At 46.5% G+C, this 18747-nt stretch overlaps 8 non-coding genes across 8 annotated transcripts; all 8 read right to left on the reverse strand.

Annotated features, from left to right (window-relative positions):
* Positions 1 to 3072: 3072 nt before the first annotated feature.
* On the reverse strand, positions 3073 to 3155 carry TRNAL-AAG (transfer RNA leucine (anticodon AAG)). Its single transcript has one exon. It is a non-coding gene; the product is annotated as a tRNA-Leu (tRNA).
* A 907-nt stretch (positions 3156 to 4062) lies between these two features.
* On the reverse strand, positions 4063 to 4145 carry TRNAL-UAG (transfer RNA leucine (anticodon UAG)). Its single transcript has one exon. It is a non-coding gene; the product is annotated as a tRNA-Leu (tRNA).
* A 1025-nt stretch (positions 4146 to 5170) lies between these two features.
* Positions 5171 to 5253, reverse strand: TRNAL-AAG (transfer RNA leucine (anticodon AAG)). The gene has a single exon. It is a non-coding gene; the product is annotated as a tRNA-Leu (tRNA).
* Positions 5254 to 6160: 907 nt separating this feature from the next.
* Positions 6161 to 6243, reverse strand: TRNAL-UAG (transfer RNA leucine (anticodon UAG)). The gene has a single exon. It is a non-coding gene; the product is annotated as a tRNA-Leu (tRNA).
* A 1024-nt stretch (positions 6244 to 7267) lies between these two features.
* Positions 7268 to 7350, reverse strand: TRNAL-AAG (transfer RNA leucine (anticodon AAG)). Its single transcript has one exon. It is a non-coding gene; the product is annotated as a tRNA-Leu (tRNA).
* A 906-nt stretch (positions 7351 to 8256) lies between these two features.
* Positions 8257 to 8339, reverse strand: TRNAL-UAG (transfer RNA leucine (anticodon UAG)). Its single transcript has one exon. It is a non-coding gene; the product is annotated as a tRNA-Leu (tRNA).
* Positions 8340 to 16361: 8022 nt separating this feature from the next.
* Positions 16362 to 16444, reverse strand: TRNAL-UAG (transfer RNA leucine (anticodon UAG)). The gene has a single exon. It is a non-coding gene; the product is annotated as a tRNA-Leu (tRNA).
* A 1298-nt stretch (positions 16445 to 17742) lies between these two features.
* On the reverse strand, positions 17743 to 17825 carry TRNAL-CAG (transfer RNA leucine (anticodon CAG)). Its single transcript has one exon. It is a non-coding gene; the product is annotated as a tRNA-Leu (tRNA).
* Between the last annotated feature and the right edge of the window lie 922 nt (positions 17826 to 18747).

Here is an 18747-nt window from a genome sequence, read left to right on the forward strand (position 1 = left end):
CATGTAAGCCTGAAATAATTTAAACCTTCAAACACAAGTTGCAACTTTATGCACAGGACAATAAACACAGAAGATCACATGTGAAAGCATTTCATTTCACAGGTGTACAATTTTTATGCTTTTAGAATACCTCATACCTCTCACCAGCTATTTAGGGTCCTGTATCCTACTCACAAAATTACCTTGCCTGCGACCTCTCTCTCTACACAAACAACTAATGCACAGGAAGTAGGAAGGCAGAAGGTGGGGCATATTATGCAAATGTATGCTGTCATTGTGCCTTGCAGATTCATGCAGGATTTCTAGATCCTTGCTGGATACAAGAGAGCAGACCTTGTTTCAGATCAACTGTCCCTAGCAGGGAACGTCTGAGCACATGCAGTCTTTTGCTCTCTAGCCCCTGGCCTGGGACTCACCCTCACTGGCTGAGGCGTGAATTTCTGCATACCAACGTTGCATAGATGGTACGTTTGTGGTCGGTTTGGGATGGGTGGGAGGTCAAAAGCAGGGAAAAGTATGTCGCCTTCACTTCTAGTCTCCTCTTCTAGGCCTACCTGCCGTTCGCTCACTCTGTCTTTGTTTCATTCTCTCCATCCTCAACACCCCTTCTCACTCACTCGCTCTATCACTTGTGCTCTTTCCCCTTGCTCTGCATTTCATAGTGGAAACATCTCTTGAATGGAGCATTAGAAAATGATGTTACATAAAATTAACAATCTACTTATTGGAAACCAAAAATATCACAAGACTGAATGTAACCCATTTCATTAATAAAAGGGACTTTTTAAGCACCCCCCAAAAAACACATAAAACACCACGAGTGCTAGAAGAATATTATACGAGCTTGAAGACAGAATTGGGCAAATTAATTTGCAGTTGAAACTGAAGTTTGTTACTTATTCAGATATTATATGCACTGCCAATTTTTAGCTGAGATTCTAAAAGAACTCAGAGACAAAATGGACTTAAAGTTTTGTCAGACGTGGGATTCGAACCCACACCTCCAGGAGAGACTGCGGCCTTAACGCAGTGCTTTAGACCACTCGGCCATCCTGACCACATGTTGCTTGATCATCTACAGAGAGGGAAAGATATTGTGAACCAAAAAAAGCACACATCTTAGGTCATGAGTGGCGAGAGCAAGAAAAAAACTCACTGCACTTTTCCAAGTAGACAACCATATAAGCCATTGTGAGGGAAATGATCAGATTTTTTCTCTCTCAAGAAAAAAGTAGAGTAAACACACAATTGTCATAAGTGGGATTTGAACCCACGCCTCCAGAAGAGACTGTGACCTGAACGCAGCACCTTAGACCACTCGGCCATCCTGACTTGCATTTGTAAAACCTTCCACAGGCCAGACAGCCATGCAAGTGGGGTACCGAAAAGGCATGCCCTCAATTTATTTATCCTATTATAAGTACTTCCAACAGATCTTTGAACAATCCATAGAGAGCAGTACCTATGAAGAACTCTTTAGACCTTTAAGGCGTACAAAGAGAAAGTGCTATTAACCAGCCACTTGAACGGCCCAAAGCTGCTTTGAAATTGAGTCAACAGCCACCTCTTGGCTAGCTAAAGCAAATTCAACAAGGAATTTCAATGTCACAACATAGGGTGGAATACGCAAATCTAAGCAGCCCCTGATCACAGCCCTGAGGAAATTGCCGTAAGTGTGCTGGAGTCCAACTGTCTACCAGATGCTAGGCATTCTTCCATATTTGCATGGCCTGTCTGGCCAGGAAATACAAGAGCATGACTCTTCCAGATGAGCTCTTACATGGGTCCTATGCTCATATAGTAAGGACTGCACTTTGTCAGCAAGACTTTATACAACTGAAATATATGAGAAACCCCAGCTCTCTTGACTAGATGAGGACGGAATCACATCCCAGGTGAAGACCAACAGATGCAACTTCCATCAGATGTTAACCTGAAAAAGGAGATTATATCTCAAAAAGTCATGTCAGAAGTGAGATTTGAACCCACACCTCCAGAGGAGACTGCAGCCTAAACACAGCGCCTTAGACCACTCGGCCATCCTGACAGTGAAGAGTCTTAAGAAATGTATAAAAGTCACTCAGAAATTTCTGCCTCCATGCAAGCCTGAAATAATTTAAACCTTCAAACACAAGGTGCAACTTTATGCACAGGACAATAAACACAGAAGATCACATGTGAAAGCATTTCATTTCACAGGTGTACAATTTTTATGCTTTTAGAATACCTCATACCTCTCACCAGCTATTTAGGGTCCTGTATCCTACTCACAAAATTACCTTGCCTGCGACCTCTCTCTCTAAACAAACAACTACTGCACAGGAAGTAGGAAGGCAGAAGGTGGGGCATATTATGCAAATGTATGCTGTCATTGTGCTTTGCAGATTCATGCAGGATTTCTAGATCCTTGCTGGATACAAGAGAGCAGACCTTGTTTCAGATCAACTGTCCCTAGCAGGGAACGTCTGAGCACATGCAGTCTTTTGCTCTCTAGCCCCTGGCCTTGGACTCACCCTCACTGGCTGAGGCGTGAATTTCTGCATACCAACGTTGCATAGATGGTACGTTTGTGGTCGGTTTGGGATGGGTGGGAGGTCAAAAGCAGGGAAAAGTATGTCGCCTTCACTTCTAGTCTCCTCTTCTAGGCCTACCTGCCGTTCACTCACTCTGTCTTTGTTTCATTCTCTCCATCCTCAACACCCCTTCTCACTCACTCGCTCTATCACTTGTGCTCTTTCCCCTTGCTCTGCATTTCATAGTGGAAACATCTCTTGAATGGAGCATTAGAAAATGAGGTTACATAAAATTAACAATCTACTTATTGGAAACCAAAAATATCACAAGACTGAATGTAACCCATTTCATTAATAAAAGGGACTTTTTAAGCACCCCCCAAAAAAACACATAAAACAGCACGAGTGCTAGAAGAATATTATACGAGCTTGAAGACAGAATTTGACAAATTAATTTGCAGTTGAAACTGAAGTTTGTTACTTATTCAGATATTATATGCACTGCCAATTTTTAGCTGAGATTCTAAAAGAACTCAGAGACAAAATGGACTTAAAGTTTTGTCAGAAGTGGGATTCGAACCCACGTCTCCAGGAGAGACTGCGGCCTTAACGCAGCGCCTTAGACCACTCGGCCATCCTGACCACATGTTGCTTGATCATCTACAGAGAGGGAAAGATATTGTGAACCAAAAAAAGCACACATCTTAGGTCATGAGTGGCTAGAGCAAGAAAAAAACTCACTGCACTTTTCCAAGTAGACAACCATATAAGCCCATGTGAGGGAAATGATCTGATTTTTTCTCTCTCAAGAAAAAAGTAGAGTAAACACACAATTGCCAGAAGTGGGATTTGAACCCACGCCACCAGAAGAGACTGCGACCTGAACGCAGCGCCTTAGACCACTCGGCCATCCTGACTTGCATTTATAGAACCTTCCACAGGCCAGACAGCCATGCAAGTGGGGTACCGAAAAAGCATGCCCTCAATTTATTTATCCTATTATAAGTACTTCCAACAGATCTTTGAACAATCCATAGAGAGCAGTACCTATGAAGAACTCTTTATGCCTTTAAGGCGTACAAAGAGAAAGTGCTATTAACCAGCCACTTGAACGGCCCAAAGCTGCTTTGAAATTGAGTCAACAGCCACCTCTTGGCTAGCTAAAGCAAATTCAACAAGGAATTTCAATGTCACAACATAGGGTGGAATACGCAAATCTAAGCAGCCCCTGATCACAGCCCTGAGGAAATTGCTGTAAGTGTGCTGGAGTCCAACTGTCTACCAGATGCTAGGCATTTTTCCATATTTGCATGGCCTGTCTGGCCAGGGCATACAAGAGCATGACTCTTCCAGATGAGCTCTTACATGGGTCCTATGCTCATATAGTAAGGACTGCACTTTGTCAGCAAGACTTTATACAACCGAAATATATGAGAAACCCCAGCTCTCTTGACTAGATGAGGACGGAATCACATCCCAGGTGAAGACCAACAGATGCAACTTCCATCAGATGTTAACCTGAAAAAGGAGATTACATCTCCAAAAGTCATGTCAGAAGTGGGATTCGAACCCACGCCTCCAGAGGAGACTGCGGCCTAAACACAGCGCCTTAGACCACTCGGCCATCCTGACAGAACAGAGTCTTAAGAAATGTATAAAAGTCACTCAGAAATTTCTGCCTCCATGCAAGCCTGAAATAATTTAAACCTTCAAACACAAGGTGCAACTTTATGCACAGGACAATAAACACAGAAGATCACATGTGAAAGCATTTCATTTCACAGGTGTACAATTTTTATGCTTTTAGAATACCTCATACCTCTCACCAGCTTTTTAGGGTCCTGTATCCGACTCACAAAATTACCTTGCCTGCGACCTCTCTCTCTACACAAACAACTACTGCACAGGAAGTAGGAAGGCAGAAGGTGGGGCATATTATGCAAATGTCTGCTGTCATTGTGCCTTGCAGATTCATGCAGGATTTCTAGATCCTTGCTGGATACAAGAGTGCAGACCTTGTTTCAGATCAACTGTCCCTAGCAGGGAACGTCTGAGCACATGCAGTCTTTTGCTCTCTAGCCCCTGGCCTGGGACTCACCCTCACTGGCTGAGGCGTGAATTTCTGCATACCAACGTTGCATAGATGGTACGTTTGTGGTCGGTTTGGGATGGGTGGGAGGTCAAAAGCAGGGAAAAGTATGTCGCCTTCACTTCTAGTCTCCTCTTCTAGGCCTACCTGCCGTTCACTCACTCTGTCTTTGTTTCATTCTCTCCTTCCTCAACACCCCTTCTCACTCACTCGCTCTATCACTTGTGCTCTTTCCCCTTGCTCTGCATTTCATAGTGGAAACATCTCTTGAATGGAGCATTAGAAAATGAGGTTACATAAAATTAACAATCTACTTATTGGAAACCAAAAATATCACAAGACTGAATGTAACCCATTTCATTAATAAAAGGGACTTTTTAAGCACCCCCCCAAAAAACACATAAAACACGACGAGTGCTAGAAGAATATTATACGAGCTTGAAGACAGAATTGGGCAAATTAATTTGCATTTGAAACTGAAGTTTGTTACTTATTCAGATATTATATGCACTGCCAATTTTTAGCTGAGATTCTAAAAGAACTCAGAGACAAAATGGACTTAAAGTTTTGTCAGAAGTGGGATTCGAACCCACGCCTCCAGGAGAGACTGCGGCCTTAACGCAGCGCCTTAGACCACTCGGCCATCCTGACCACATGTTGCCTGATCATCTACAGAGAGGGAAAGATATTGTGAACCAAAAAAAGCACACATCTTAGGTCATGAGTGGCTAGAGCAAGAAAAACACTCACTGCACTTTTCCAAGTAGACAACCATATAGGCCCATGTGAGGGAAATGATCTGATTTTTTCTCTCTCAAGAAAAAAGTAGAGTAAACACACAATTGTCAGAAGTCGGATTTGAACCCACGCCTCCAGAAGATACTGCGACCTGAACACAGCGCCTTAGGCATCTCGGCCATCCTGACTTGCATTTGTGGAACCTTCCACAGGCCAGACAGCCATGCAAGTGGGGTACCGAAAAGGCATGCCCTCAATTTATTTATCCTATTATAAGTACTTCCAACAGATCTTTGAACAATCCATAGAGAGCAGTACCTATGAAGAACTCTTTAGACCTTTAAGGCGTACAAAGAGAAAGTGCTATTAACCAGCCACTTGAACGGCCCAAAGCTGCTTTGAAATTGAGTCAACAGCCACCTCTTGGATAGCTAAAGCAAATTCAACAAGGAATTTCAATGTCACAACATAGGGTGGAATACGCAAATATAAGCAGCCCCTGATCACAGCCCTGAGGAAATTGCCGTAAGTGTGCTGGAGTCCAACTGTCTACCAGATGCTAGGCATTCTTCCATATTTGCATGGCCTGTCTGGCCAGGGCATACAAGAGCATGACTCTTCCAGATGATCTCTTACATGGGTCCTATGCTCATATAGTAAGGACTGCACTTTGTCAGCAAGACTTTATACAACCGAAATATATGAGAAACCCCAGCTCTCTTGACTAGATGATGACGGAATCACATCCCAGGTGAAGACCAACAGATGCAACTTCCATCAGATGTTAACCTGAAAAAGGAGATTACATCTCCAAAAGTCATGTCAGAAGTGGGATTCGAACCCACGCCTCCAGAGGAGACTGCGGCCTAAACACAGCGCCTTAGACCACTCGGCCATCCTGACAGTGCAGAGTCTTAAGAAATGTATAAAAGTCACTCAGAAATTTCTGCCTCCATGCAAGCCTGAAATAATTTAAACCTTCAAACACAAGGTGCAACTTTATGCACAGGACAATAAACACAGAAGATCACATGTGAAAGCATTTCATTTCACAGGTGTACAATTTTTATGCTTTTAGAATACCTCATACCTCTCACCAGCTATTTAGGGTCCTGTATCCTACTCACAAAATTACCTTGCCTGCGACCTCTCTCTCTACACAAACAACTACTGCACAGGAAGTAGGAAGGCAGAAGGTGGGGCATATTATGCAAATGTATGCTGTCATTGTGCCTTGCAGATTCATGCAGGATTTCTAGATCCTTGCTGGATACAAGAGAGCAGACCTTGTTTCAGATCAACTGTCCCTAGCAGGGAACGTCTGAGCACATGCAGTCTTTTGCTCTCTAGCCCCTGGCCTGGGACTTACCCTCACTGGCTGAGGCGTGAATTTCTGCATACCAACGTTGCATAGATGGTACGTTTGTGGTCGGTTTGGGATGGGTGGGAGGTCAAAAGCAGGGAAAAGTATGTCGCCTTCACTTCTAGTCTCCTCTTCTAGGCCTACCTGCCGTTCACTCACTCTGTCTTTGTTTCATTCTCTCCTTCCTCAACACCCCTTCTCACTCACTCGCTCTATCACTTGTGCTCTTTCCCCTTGCTCTGCATTTCATAGTGGAAACATCTCTTGAATGGAGCATTAGAAAATGAGGTTACATAAAATTAACAATCTACTTATTGGAAACCAAAAATATCACAAGACTGAATGTAACCCATTTCATTAATAAAAGGGACTTTTTAAGCACCCCCCAAAAAACACATAAAACACCACGAGTGCTAGAAGAATATTATACGAGCTTGAAGACAGAATTGGGCAAATTAATTTGCAGTTGAAACTGAAGTTTGTTACTTATTCAGATATTATATGCACTGCCAATTTTTAGCTGTGATTCTAAAAGAACTCAGAGACAAAATGGACTTAAAGTTTTGTCAGAAGTGGGATTCGAACCCATGCCTCCAGGAGAGACTGCGGCCTTAACGCAGCGCCTTAGACCACTCGGCCATCCTGACCACATTTGCTTAATCATCTACAGAGAGGGAAAGATATTGTGAACCAAAAAAAGCACACAACTTAGGTCATGAGTGGCTAGAGCAAGAAAAAAACTCACTGCACTTTTCCAAGTAGACAACCATATAAGCCCATGTGAGGGAAATGATCTGATTTTTTCTCTCTCAAGAAAAAAGTAGAGTAAACACACAATTGTCAGAAGTGGGATATGAACCCACGCCTCCAGAAGAGACTGCGACCTGAACACAGCGCCTTAGACCACTCGGCCATCCTGACTTGCATTTGTGGAACCTTCCACAGGCCAGACAGCCATGCAAGTGGGGTACCGAAAAGGCATGCCCTCAATTTATTTATCCTATTATAAGTACTTCCAACAGATCTTTGAACAATCCATAGAGAGCAGTACCTATGAAGAACTCTTTATGCCTTTAAGGCGTACAAAGAGAAAGTGCTATTAACCAGCCACTTGAACGGCCCAAAGCTGCTTTGAAATTGAGTCAACAGCCACCTCTTGGCTAGCTGAAGCAAATTCAACAAGGAATTTCAATGTCACAACATAGGGTGGAATACGCAAATCTAAGCAGCCCCTGATCACAGCCCTGAGGAAATTGCCGTAAGTGTGCTGGAGTCCAACTGTCTACCAGATGCTAGGCATTCTTCCATATTTGCATGGCCTGTCTGGCCAGGGCATACAAGAGCATGACTCTTCCAGATGAGCTCTTACATGGGTCCTATGCTCATATAGTAAGGACTGCACTTTGTCAGCAAGACTTTATACAACCGAAATATATGAGAAACCCCAGCTCTCTTGACTAGATGAGGACGGAATCACATCCCAGGTGAAGACCAACAGATGCAACTTCCATCAGATGTTAACCTGAAAAAGGAGATTACATCTCCAAAAGTCATGTCAGAAGTGGGATTTGAACCCACGCCTCCAGAGGAGACTGCGGCCTAAACACAGCGCCTTAGACCACTTGGCCATCCTGACAGAGCAGAGTCTTAAGAAATGTATAAAAGTCACTCAGAAATTTCTGCCTCCATGCAAGCCTGAAATAATTTAAACATTCAAACACAAGGTGCAACTTTATGCACAGGACAATAAACACAGAAGATCACATGTGAAAGCATTTCATTTCACAGGTGTACAATTTTTATGCTTTTAGAATACCTCATACCTCTCACCAGCTTTTTAGGGTCCTGTATCCGACTCACAAAATTACCTTGCCTGCGACCTCTCTCTCTACACAAACAACTACTGCACAGGAAGTAGGAAGGCAGAAGGTGGGGCATATTATGCAAATGTGTGCTGTCATTGTGCCTTGCAGATTCATGCAGGATTTCTAGATCCTTGCTGGATACAAGAGTGCAGACCTTGTTTCAGATCAACTGTCCCTAGCAGGGAACGTCTGAGCACATGCAGTCTTTTGCTCTCTAGCCCCTGGCCTGGGACTCACCCTCACTGGCTGAGGCGTGAATTTCTGCATACCAGCGTTGCATAGATGGTACGTTTGTGGTCGGTTTGGGATGGGTGGGAGGTCAAAAGCAGGGAAAAGTATGTTGCCTTCACTTCTAGTCTCCTCTTCTAGGCATACCTGCCGTTCACTCACTCTGTCTTTGTTTCATTCTCTCCTTCCTCAACACCCCTTCTCACTCACTCGCTCTATCACTTGTGCTCTTTCCCCTTGCTCTGCATTTCATAGTGGAAACATCTCTTGAATGGAGCATTAGAAAATGAGGTTACATAAAATTAACAATCTACTTATTGGAAACCAAAAATATCACAAGACTGAATGTAACCCATTTCATTAATAAAAGGGACTTTTTAAGCACCTCCCAAAAAACACATAAAACACCACGAGTGCTAGAAGAATATTATACGAGCTTGAAGACAGAATTGGGCAAATTAATTTGCAGTTGAAACTGAAGTTTGTTACTTATTCAGATATTATATGCACTGCCAATTTTTAGCTGAGATTCTAAAAGAACTCAGAGACAAAATGGACTTAAAGTTTTGTCAGAATTGGGATTCAAACCCACGCCTCCAGGAGAGACTGCGGCCTTAACGCAGCGCCTTAGACCACTCGGCCATCCTGACCACATGTTGCTTGATCATCTACAGAGAGGGAAAGATATTGTGAACCAAAAAAAGCACACATCTTAGGTCATGAGTGGCTAGAGCAAGAAAAAAACTCACTGCACTTTTCCAAGTAGACAACCATATAAGCCCATGTGAGGGAAATTATCTGATTTTTTCTCTCTCAAGAAAAAAGTAGAGTAAACACACAATTGTCAGAAGTGGGATTTGAACCCACGCCTCCAGAAGAGACTGCTACCTGAACGCAGCGCCTTAGGCAACTCGGCCATCCTGACTTGCATTTGTGGAACCTTCCACAGGCCAGACAGCCATGCAAGTGGGGTACCGAAAAGGCATGCCCTCAATTTATTTATCCTATTATAAGTACTTCCAACAGATCTTTGAACAATCCATAGAGAGCAGTACCTATGAAGAACTCTTTAGACCTTTAAGGCGTACAAAGAGAAAGTGCTATTAACCAGCCACTTGAACGGCCCAAAGCTGCTTTGAAATTGAGTCAACAGCCACCTCTTGGATAGCTAAAGCAAATTCTTTTTTTTTTTTTTTTTTTTTTTTTTAAACCTTTATTTACAAATGCACAGTACACAGCGTCTGCCTACAACCCCGCAGGGCCGGCCGCTATGACAAAAAAAAACAGGCTGAGCGAGAAGTGCAATATGAGGCAGCACGTTGCTGGAGCAATCTCTAAAATCAACATTATCGGCAAGAGCGTAACATCAGACAAATAGGATAAGAAAGGTTTAATTTTATGTTTTTGTCGAAGTGAACACTAACAAACAAACACATGGTATCATAGTGGCATGGGTTGCTGGAGGTGGGGGGGGGGGAATGAATGTAGGAGGAACGACGATGGTGAGGGGGGGGTGGCGCGTGCAAGAGAGGCATGTGGTGAGAATAGGAAAGGAACGTAAATCACGGAGAGGAGGGAAGAGGGACCTCGTAGTCAAGTGGGGGAGAACAGATATCTCCACGATAAGCATTCCAGGGAGCCCAAACGCTGGACCACTTCCCCGGACGCCCCCGGGCCTCATATACCGTCTTCTCTCGGAACATGGACCAGTCCATGTTCTCCTTCCAGGCACTTAACACTGGCGGTCTAGGGGAGCCCCAAAGCTGCGCAATATCCCTCTTCGCGATCATATTGCCAAGGGTGACCCAAAGTGTCTGGGCAGCAGTGCAGTCAGACGGTTCCCACACATTCAAGAGACAACGACGCGCCTCTGGAATCAATGGGACCCCCGTGACACGGCTCATCACATCATGCACCCTGGACCAGTACGCTACAATCACCGGACATTCCCAGAGAACGTGGAGAAAGGTACCATCCATCCCACACCCACGCTTGCATCGACCATCCGAAACCAGACCCATTCGCACCAGACGCATTCCAGTAAGATACACGCGATGGAGGATTTTCAATTGGACAAAGCGAAGTCGTGCAGGAATAGCCACCTCCTTAGGGGAGGACACGGCAGACTGCCAGTCCTCGTCGTCCAATTCAAGTCCGTCGGCCGTCCAGGCAGCCCGGAGCTTCTCGAGCTGGTCAGTTCTATTATTAATGAGCTTCTTGTAGATTAAGGAGATGGTACTGTCTGGGACGTGGCCATCTAGAACCCGATCCTCCAAAGGGGAGGACTGCGGAATGTCCGTACCGGGGGGGAAGACAGAAGACAAGGCATGCCTCACCTGCATGTACCGGAAGTGCTCCCTATCATCGAGCCGGTATTCTAGCTTCAGTGATTCAAAGGACTTAACCGCGCCACGTGTCCACAGGTCCCCCACAGTGCTAATCCCAATCATGTCCCATTTCTCAAATCCTTTCGTCTTCCACAGGTTGCCCAGATGTTCCGAATCATACAGTGGCGTCATACGTGTCAGTCTACCGCCCCAGCCCGTGGCCACCGTAGCGTCTCGCCATGCCCGCACCGCACATTTCGTTGGGCCCGTAAGAAGTCGGAAGGGGGCCTTAGAGTACAGCGCCCTATTAAAGTTGCCACCGGGCAACAGCAATTTATCCAAAGCAAAGGCAGGAGCGGGCTCCGGAGCGTACATCGCATGGTTGATGGCACTCAGGTGTGAGGCCCAGTAGTATCGTCTAATGTCCGGCAGCGCAATACCTCCGTCGTACCAGGAGAGCGTTAGCTTGGACAAGGCAATGCGGGCACGGCCGTCCCAGATAAGTTGCCGCTGTAAACTCTCGACTTCATGGAAGTAACGAGCCGGAACAGGGTCGAAGAAATTTTGCAGGGCGTAGAGGAATCGAGGGAGCGACATCATTTTAAAGAGCGCCGCCCGGCCCAATGGAGATAAAGGCAGATCGCGCCAACGCCGAACATCCTGCTTTAGTCTGCGGAGTGGGGCATACAAGTTACGCTCATAGCGGACCGAAGAAATCATGGATACATGGATCCCAAGATACTTAAAACCGTCCGTCGCTACCAGGATGGGAAATCTGCGGGGGAGAGGCGGCAGAGTACCAGCTATGGCGTAGACACAGGACTTGGTCCAGTTAATGACAAGTCCCGAGTTTTTACCGAAGGACGTGAGGACGTCGAAGAGAACATTGAGCGACTTCTGTGGGGAAGTGAGATAGAGGAGGATGTCGTCCGCGTACAAGGAGACACGATCCTCAAGGTCAGGGGACCATCGGATCCCTTTGATCGAGGGTTCCCACCGGAGCCACGCGGCCAGAGGTTCGAGTGCCAAAGCGAACAAAAGCGGAGAAAGAGGACAGCCTTGACGTGTGCCACGGCCCAAGGGGAAGGGGTCCGAGCACCGACCATTAACCGCAACCTGGGCTAGCGGCTGCTCGTAGAGAAGCTTGACCCAAGTGATAAAATTGGGGCCAAAGCCAAATTTAGCGAGGGCTGCCCATAGGTAGGGCCATTCAATAGTGTAAAATGCCATCGTGGCATCAAGGGAAGCGACTACTGCTGGCTCGGCGAGAATAGAAGCTCTCGCGAGGACACTATGGAGCCTACGCAAATTAAGAGCAGTGTTTCTGTGGGGGATGAAGCCAGATTGATCCGGGTGGATCAGGTCACAAATCACAGCAAGCATCCGATTGGCCAGCACCTTGGCGAGGATTTTGGGTTCCGCATTAAGGAGGGAAATGGGGCGGTACGAGGCACACCGGTCACGAGGTTTGCCATCCTTATAAATGACCACTATAGTAGCGAGGCGCTGCTCAAGGGGGAGGCATCCAGCCTCAACCGCCTCGAGGAACATGTGACGCAGGTGGGCGGCCATCTTGTCGGGGCAAAGCTTGTAGAGTTCAATGGGGAGACCATTAGGACCCATTGCCTTACCCGAGCGAAGGGAACGGAGTGCAAGGGCAATCTCATCGACAGTAAAGGGGGCCTCTAGAGCAAGGCAGTCCGCATCAGACACAGTAGGCAGAGCAATGTCCCGTAAGAGTAGCCTGGAGTCGGCCTCATCTCGGTCACTAACAGGCGTATAAACCGTACGGAAGTGGTCAACAAAGCACTCAACAATCTCACCCGGATCAGAGACAGTCACACCAGAATCACGAACAATGGAGGGAACAACACGACTCGCACGCTCAGTCTTATCCAACCACGCAAGAAGCTTGCTAGCTTTGTCACCCACATCATACAGTCGACCAAGTTGATTAGACCGCATCAATTTAGCAGCATCCGTGACACAGGCTTTATAGTCTGCTTGCTTCAATTCCAATTCATGCAACAGTGCAGGCGTGTCATTCCCACCCAGCTCGCTCTCAAGCGCAGTGATTTCAGTTTCAAGAGCCACAACAGCCTCCCTCTTGACCCTACGCTCAGTGGCAATGAGTGACAGGGCGGAACCCCGAATAACCGTCTTAAAGGCCTCCCAGAGAACAGTGGGGGAAGTGACAGAGCCCATATTCTCAGAAAAATAGCAATCTATTGCCTTAAGCAAGTCTGAGCGGAGCCGGGGGTTTCGAAAGTGCCAAGGAGGAATCGGGGGAACTCTGTTACCAGGAAGACCGCCCACAGAAATCGTAATTAGCAGGGGGGAGTGGTCCGAGATACCCCGGGGGAGATGTCGAATCTCACGGACAGTGGACAAGGTGGAGGCTAACATAAGAAAATAGTCAATGCGGGAGAGGCTGCCGTGCGCACCAGAGTGAAAAGTGTATTGGTGGAGTGCGGGATGTAGTGAGCGCCAGACATCAACCAAACCAAAAGTGTCAGCCATTTCACTGAGCCACATCTGGGACTGTGGCAATACTCTAGGGGGTAGCCTGTCGCAGTCGCCGGACATGACAGAATTGAAGTCCCCGCCCAGGACCAGCAAGCCGTCTGGCAGCCCAAGGAGAGTCCTGCCTAAATCAGCATAAGTGGTAGCCTGCAGTCCCGGGGGGATATAGACAACAACAAACACGACCTGCTTACCCTCCCACCTCCCCGAAACAGCAGCATACCGCCCACGTTCATCAAGGATAACATCGTCGATAGCAAGAGCAAGGGAAGACCTCACCATAATACCCACACCCCGGGAACCCGAAGTGAAACCCGCATGTGCAACAAGTCGATATCCCCGGCGGTCTAAGGCCTTGCAAGCATTGCCAATCAAGTGGGTCTCCTGAAGAAACACAACATCAGGGGCGTGGCGCCTCAAGAATTGCAGTACAATGCCCCGCTTAATCCGGTCACCCAAACCATTTACGTTCCAAGAAAGAATCCGCATTTCACCCCCCCCCATTGCGACGAAAACATTCCACACCCACCCCCCAGCAGAGCCCACTATGAAAAGTCATTGCAAGATGTGAAGTACCATGGAACAAAGAACAAAACAGATTAAACAAAACAGAACCAAGTCCCCAAACACCAACCCCAAGACCCAAACCCGTTACAACACCCCCCTCCCTGCACCCCTGCTGACTAAGAAGCCACCCCCAACTGCAGTGTGCCTGTCGCCCCATACTTCTACACAAAGAACCCCCCGAGGAGGAAGGGAGAAATCACCCGTTACCGCACCGCCACAGGCAGAGTCATTAGGGAATAAGTCAATGTACACAGAACGTTTCATAGTCTCAATCGGAACCTCTGGGGCATCTGTTACTCCTGGGCCGCTGCACCACCTTCCGCACCACCAGGGCCTCCGCTCCCAAAGTCATCTGCCGGCAACGAGTCCAGCCAGTCGGCTACACGTTCAGGTTGATCAAAGAAATAGGCACGCTCCCGATATTCGATCCGGAGCCTGGCCGGAAACAGCATGGCATATTTCAGTCCCCGGTCCCGTAGACGACGCTTCACTCCAAGGAAACCTGATCTTTGTCGCTGCACTTGAGGAGTGAAATCGGGATAGATGGAGACAGAGTTATTGTCATACTTCAGGGGACCATGTTTACGGGCGGCCTGGAGGATAGCATCCCTGTCCCGGTAGTGAAAAAGCCTGGCGATGATAGGCCTCGGTGGGTTCCCCGGCTTCACTCGACCTCCAGGAAAACGATAAGCGCGCTCCACGGCAAAGAACTTACTAAGTCCCGCCGGAGCCAATTGGGCGACTATGAGTTCCTCGACCAGGAGATCGGTCGCTACAGCACCATCACCTTCCGGCACTCCGACAAGGCGTATGTTTTTCCGCCTGGCCCTGTTATCATAGTCCTCCATCCGCTTAAGCAGTAAGTCGTGCGATGCACGCAGATTGCCAATTTCGGACTGCGCCTCGGCCATGTCGGTCACCAGGCTCGACGTCTTGAGATCTAGTGCCTTCACCCGCTCATTTGTTTTGGCCAAGTCGGCCCGAATCAGAGTCACATCCACCGCCACCGTGTCTATTTTGGTCACCACGGCTTCAAATTGTTGACTCATGTCGGCCTTGAGTCCAGTAATGGCAGCCATTAGGTCTTGGAGCGACACTTCCGAAGTAGACGATGTGTCTGTTGGAAGTCCTTCAGCACCCATACATACGGTCCCGGGGGAGCCCCTCGGCTGGGTGTAGCGTTCGATCATGTTTGACTGGATCGATCCCCCCCGGGTTGCCGCCTTCCGGCGTTTTTCGGCCTCCACTTTCGTCGCCATCTCGCATTCAGTGTCGGTCAGATAGCCAGGGGAGGTGACGAGAAGGTAGAAAAGTCTCGGAACTCCGATGCGCCACTGAGACAGAGGTGTCGCAGCCTCCTTGCCAGTCCAACGGAGGATAGTGCAGGCTGAGAGGGCCGCAGGCAAGGCAGAGTAGGAGGAGACAGGAACAAAGAAAAGGAAACCGAAAGTGAAAGCAATACACCTCCGGCGGGCCAGATGCCAGGCAGCCGTTGTTGTTCAATTACAGGTCGGCCAAAGTGGGCAGCCGAGTCCCCGGTCGCGCCCGCGGGCAGGCCAGAAAGTTGCAAAGTCCAGAAAAATGGTCCCCACGGTCCGATTTTGACCAGAGAAGGATCAGTAGCATCAGCGATGATGGCGCTGCAAAAGCCCGTCAAAATGACCAGGATAGGTGAAGGATAGATAAAGAAGGACGGTGCGGGTCTCGGGAGCTCTCTGCTCACGCGACCATCTTGGATGCCCGCGTAGCTCCTCCTCAGCTAAAGCAAATTCAACAAGGAATTTCAATGTCACAACATAGGGTGGAATACGCAAATCTAAGCAGCCCCTGATCACAGCCCTGAGGAAATTGCCATAAGTGTGCTGGAGTCCAACTGTCTACCAGATGCTAGGCATTCTTCCATATTTGCATGGCCTGTCTGGCCAGGGCATACAAGAGCATGACTCTTCCAGATGATCTCTTACATGGGTCCTATGCTCAAATAGTAAGGACTGCACTTTGTCAGCAAGACTTTATACAACCGAAATATATGAGAAACCCCAGCTCTCTTGACTAGATGATGACGGAATCACATCCCAGGTGAAGACCAACAGATGCAACTTCCATCAGATGTTAACCTGAAAAAGGAGATTACATCTCCAAAAGTCATGTCAGAAGTGGGATTCGAACCCACGCCTCCAGAGGAGACTGCGGCCTAAACACAGCACCTTAGACCACTCAGCCATCCTGACAGTGCAGAGTCTTAAGAAATGTATAAAAGTCACTCAGAAATTTCTGCCTCCATGCAAGCCTGAAATAATTTAAACCTTCAAACACAAGGTGCAACTTTATGCACAGGACAATAAATACAGAAGATCACATGTGAAAGCATTTCATTTCACAGGTGTACAATTTTTATGCTTTTAGAATACCTCATACCTCTCACCAGCTATTTAGGGTCCTGTATCCTACTCACAAAATTACCTTGCCTGCGACCTCTCTCTCTACACAAACAACTACTGCACAGGAAGTAGGAAGGCAGAAGGTGGGGCATATTATGCAAATGTATGCTGTCAATGTGCCTTGCAGATTCATGCAGGATTTCTAGATCCTTGCTGGATACAAGAGAGCAGACCTTGTTTCAGATCAACTGTCCCTAGCAGGGAACGTCTGAGCACATGCAGTCTTTTGCTCTCTAGCCCCTGGCCTGGGACTCACCCTCACTGGCTGAGGCGTGAATTTCTGCATACCAACGTTGCATAGATGGTACGTTTGTGGTCGGTTTGGGATGGGTGGGAGGTCAAAAGCAGGGAAAAGTATGTCGCCTTCACTTCTAGTCTCCTCTTCTAGGCCTACCTGACGTTCACTCACTCTGTCTTTGTTTCATTCTCTCCTTCCTCAACACCCCTTCTCACTCACTCGCTCTATCACTTGTGCTCTTTCCCCTTGCTCTGCATTTCATAGTGGAAACATCTCTTGAATGGAGCATTAGAAAATGAGGTTACATAAAATTAACAATCTACTTATTGGAAACCAAAAATATCACAAGACTGAATGTAACCCATTTCATTAATAAAAGGGACTTTTTAAGCACCCCCCAAAAAACACATAAAACACCACGAGTGCTAGAAGAATATTATACGAGCTTGAAGACAGAATTGGGCAAATTAATTTGCAGTTGAAACTGAAGTTTGTTACTTATTCAGATATTTTATGCACTGCCAATTTTTAGCTGAGATTCTAAAAGAACTCAGAGACAAAATGGACTTAAAGTTTTGTCAGAAGTGGGATTCGAACCCACGCCTCCAGGAGAGACTGCGGCCTTTACGCAGAGCCTTAGACCACTCGGCCATCCTGACCACATTTGCTTGATCATCTACAGAGAGGGAAAGATATTGTGAACCAAAAAAAGCACACAACTTAGGTCATGAGTGGCTAGAGCAAGAAAAAAACTCACTGCACTTTTCCAAGTAGACAACCATATAAGCCCATGTGAGGGAAATGATCTGATTTTTTCTCTCTCAAGAAAAAAGTAGAGTAAACACACAATTGTCAGAAGTGGGATTTGAACCCACGCCTCCAGAAGAGACTGCAACCTGAACGCAGCGCCTTAGACCACTCGGCCATCCTGACTTGCATTTGTGGAACCTTCCACAGGCCAGACAGCCATGCAAGTGGGGTACCGAAAAGGCATGCCCTCAATTTATTTATCCTATTATAAGTACTTCCAACAGATCTTTGAACAATCCATAGAGAGCAGTACCTTTTTTTTTTTATTTTTTTTAAACTTTTTATTGTAAACAAGCTAACAGGAAAAAAATACGATACAAATATGTATATCCAGGACATTAAATACATTAGAGAAATAGTTAAATAATACAGCAAATATTGCAACAAGGAGGGAACAAAGAAGTATCATCAAAACGGCAAAGAAAGATCATAGACGTCCAAAGTTGCTGAACGTGGAGATAAAAAAAAGGTATATAAGTTTATAGATTTCATACAATGTCAAAGGAAATAGAATTTTAACAAATTAATATCAAGTTGAGAAGCAAGTTCCCCAATATCTTTCAAATTTTATCAGTGAACGGCCTCCCCTTAGGTTAGCTAGGGCAGATTCCATGGAATGTATTTCCATTACTAGAGCCCACCAATCCCAGGCCGTAGGTGGATCTATAGCAATCCAGGCTCTTGCAACAGTTAGTTTAGCACAAGAGATAAGTATGGTTGCCAAAGGAGAATGTGGGATTTGGGTAGGTTGATGATCTAGCAAAACTAGGTGGGCAGTAAGAATAGGCAAAAAAATATTCTTAATTCTACAGATATCTTGAATCTCGTCCCAGAAAGTTTTAAGCTTAGGGCAGGAAAACAACATATGAACTAAATTAACGGCTACCCCAGAGCATTTTGGGCATTTTGTGCGGTCTGTGAAATCGGGATTGGGGGACAATCTGGAGACTCTTTCAGGAGTATAGTAGAGCATGCACGTTGTTCTAAACTGCTGTAGCCTAAGGCTGGATGATCTTACTAGCTTGTTGATGTTGGAAAGGGAGTT

This window comes from Lissotriton vulgaris, chromosome 8, assembly GCF_964263255.1.
Source record: "Lissotriton vulgaris chromosome 8, aLisVul1.2, whole genome shotgun sequence".
In the NCBI taxonomy this organism is placed as follows: domain Eukaryota; kingdom Metazoa; phylum Chordata; class Amphibia; order Caudata; family Salamandridae; genus Lissotriton; species Lissotriton vulgaris.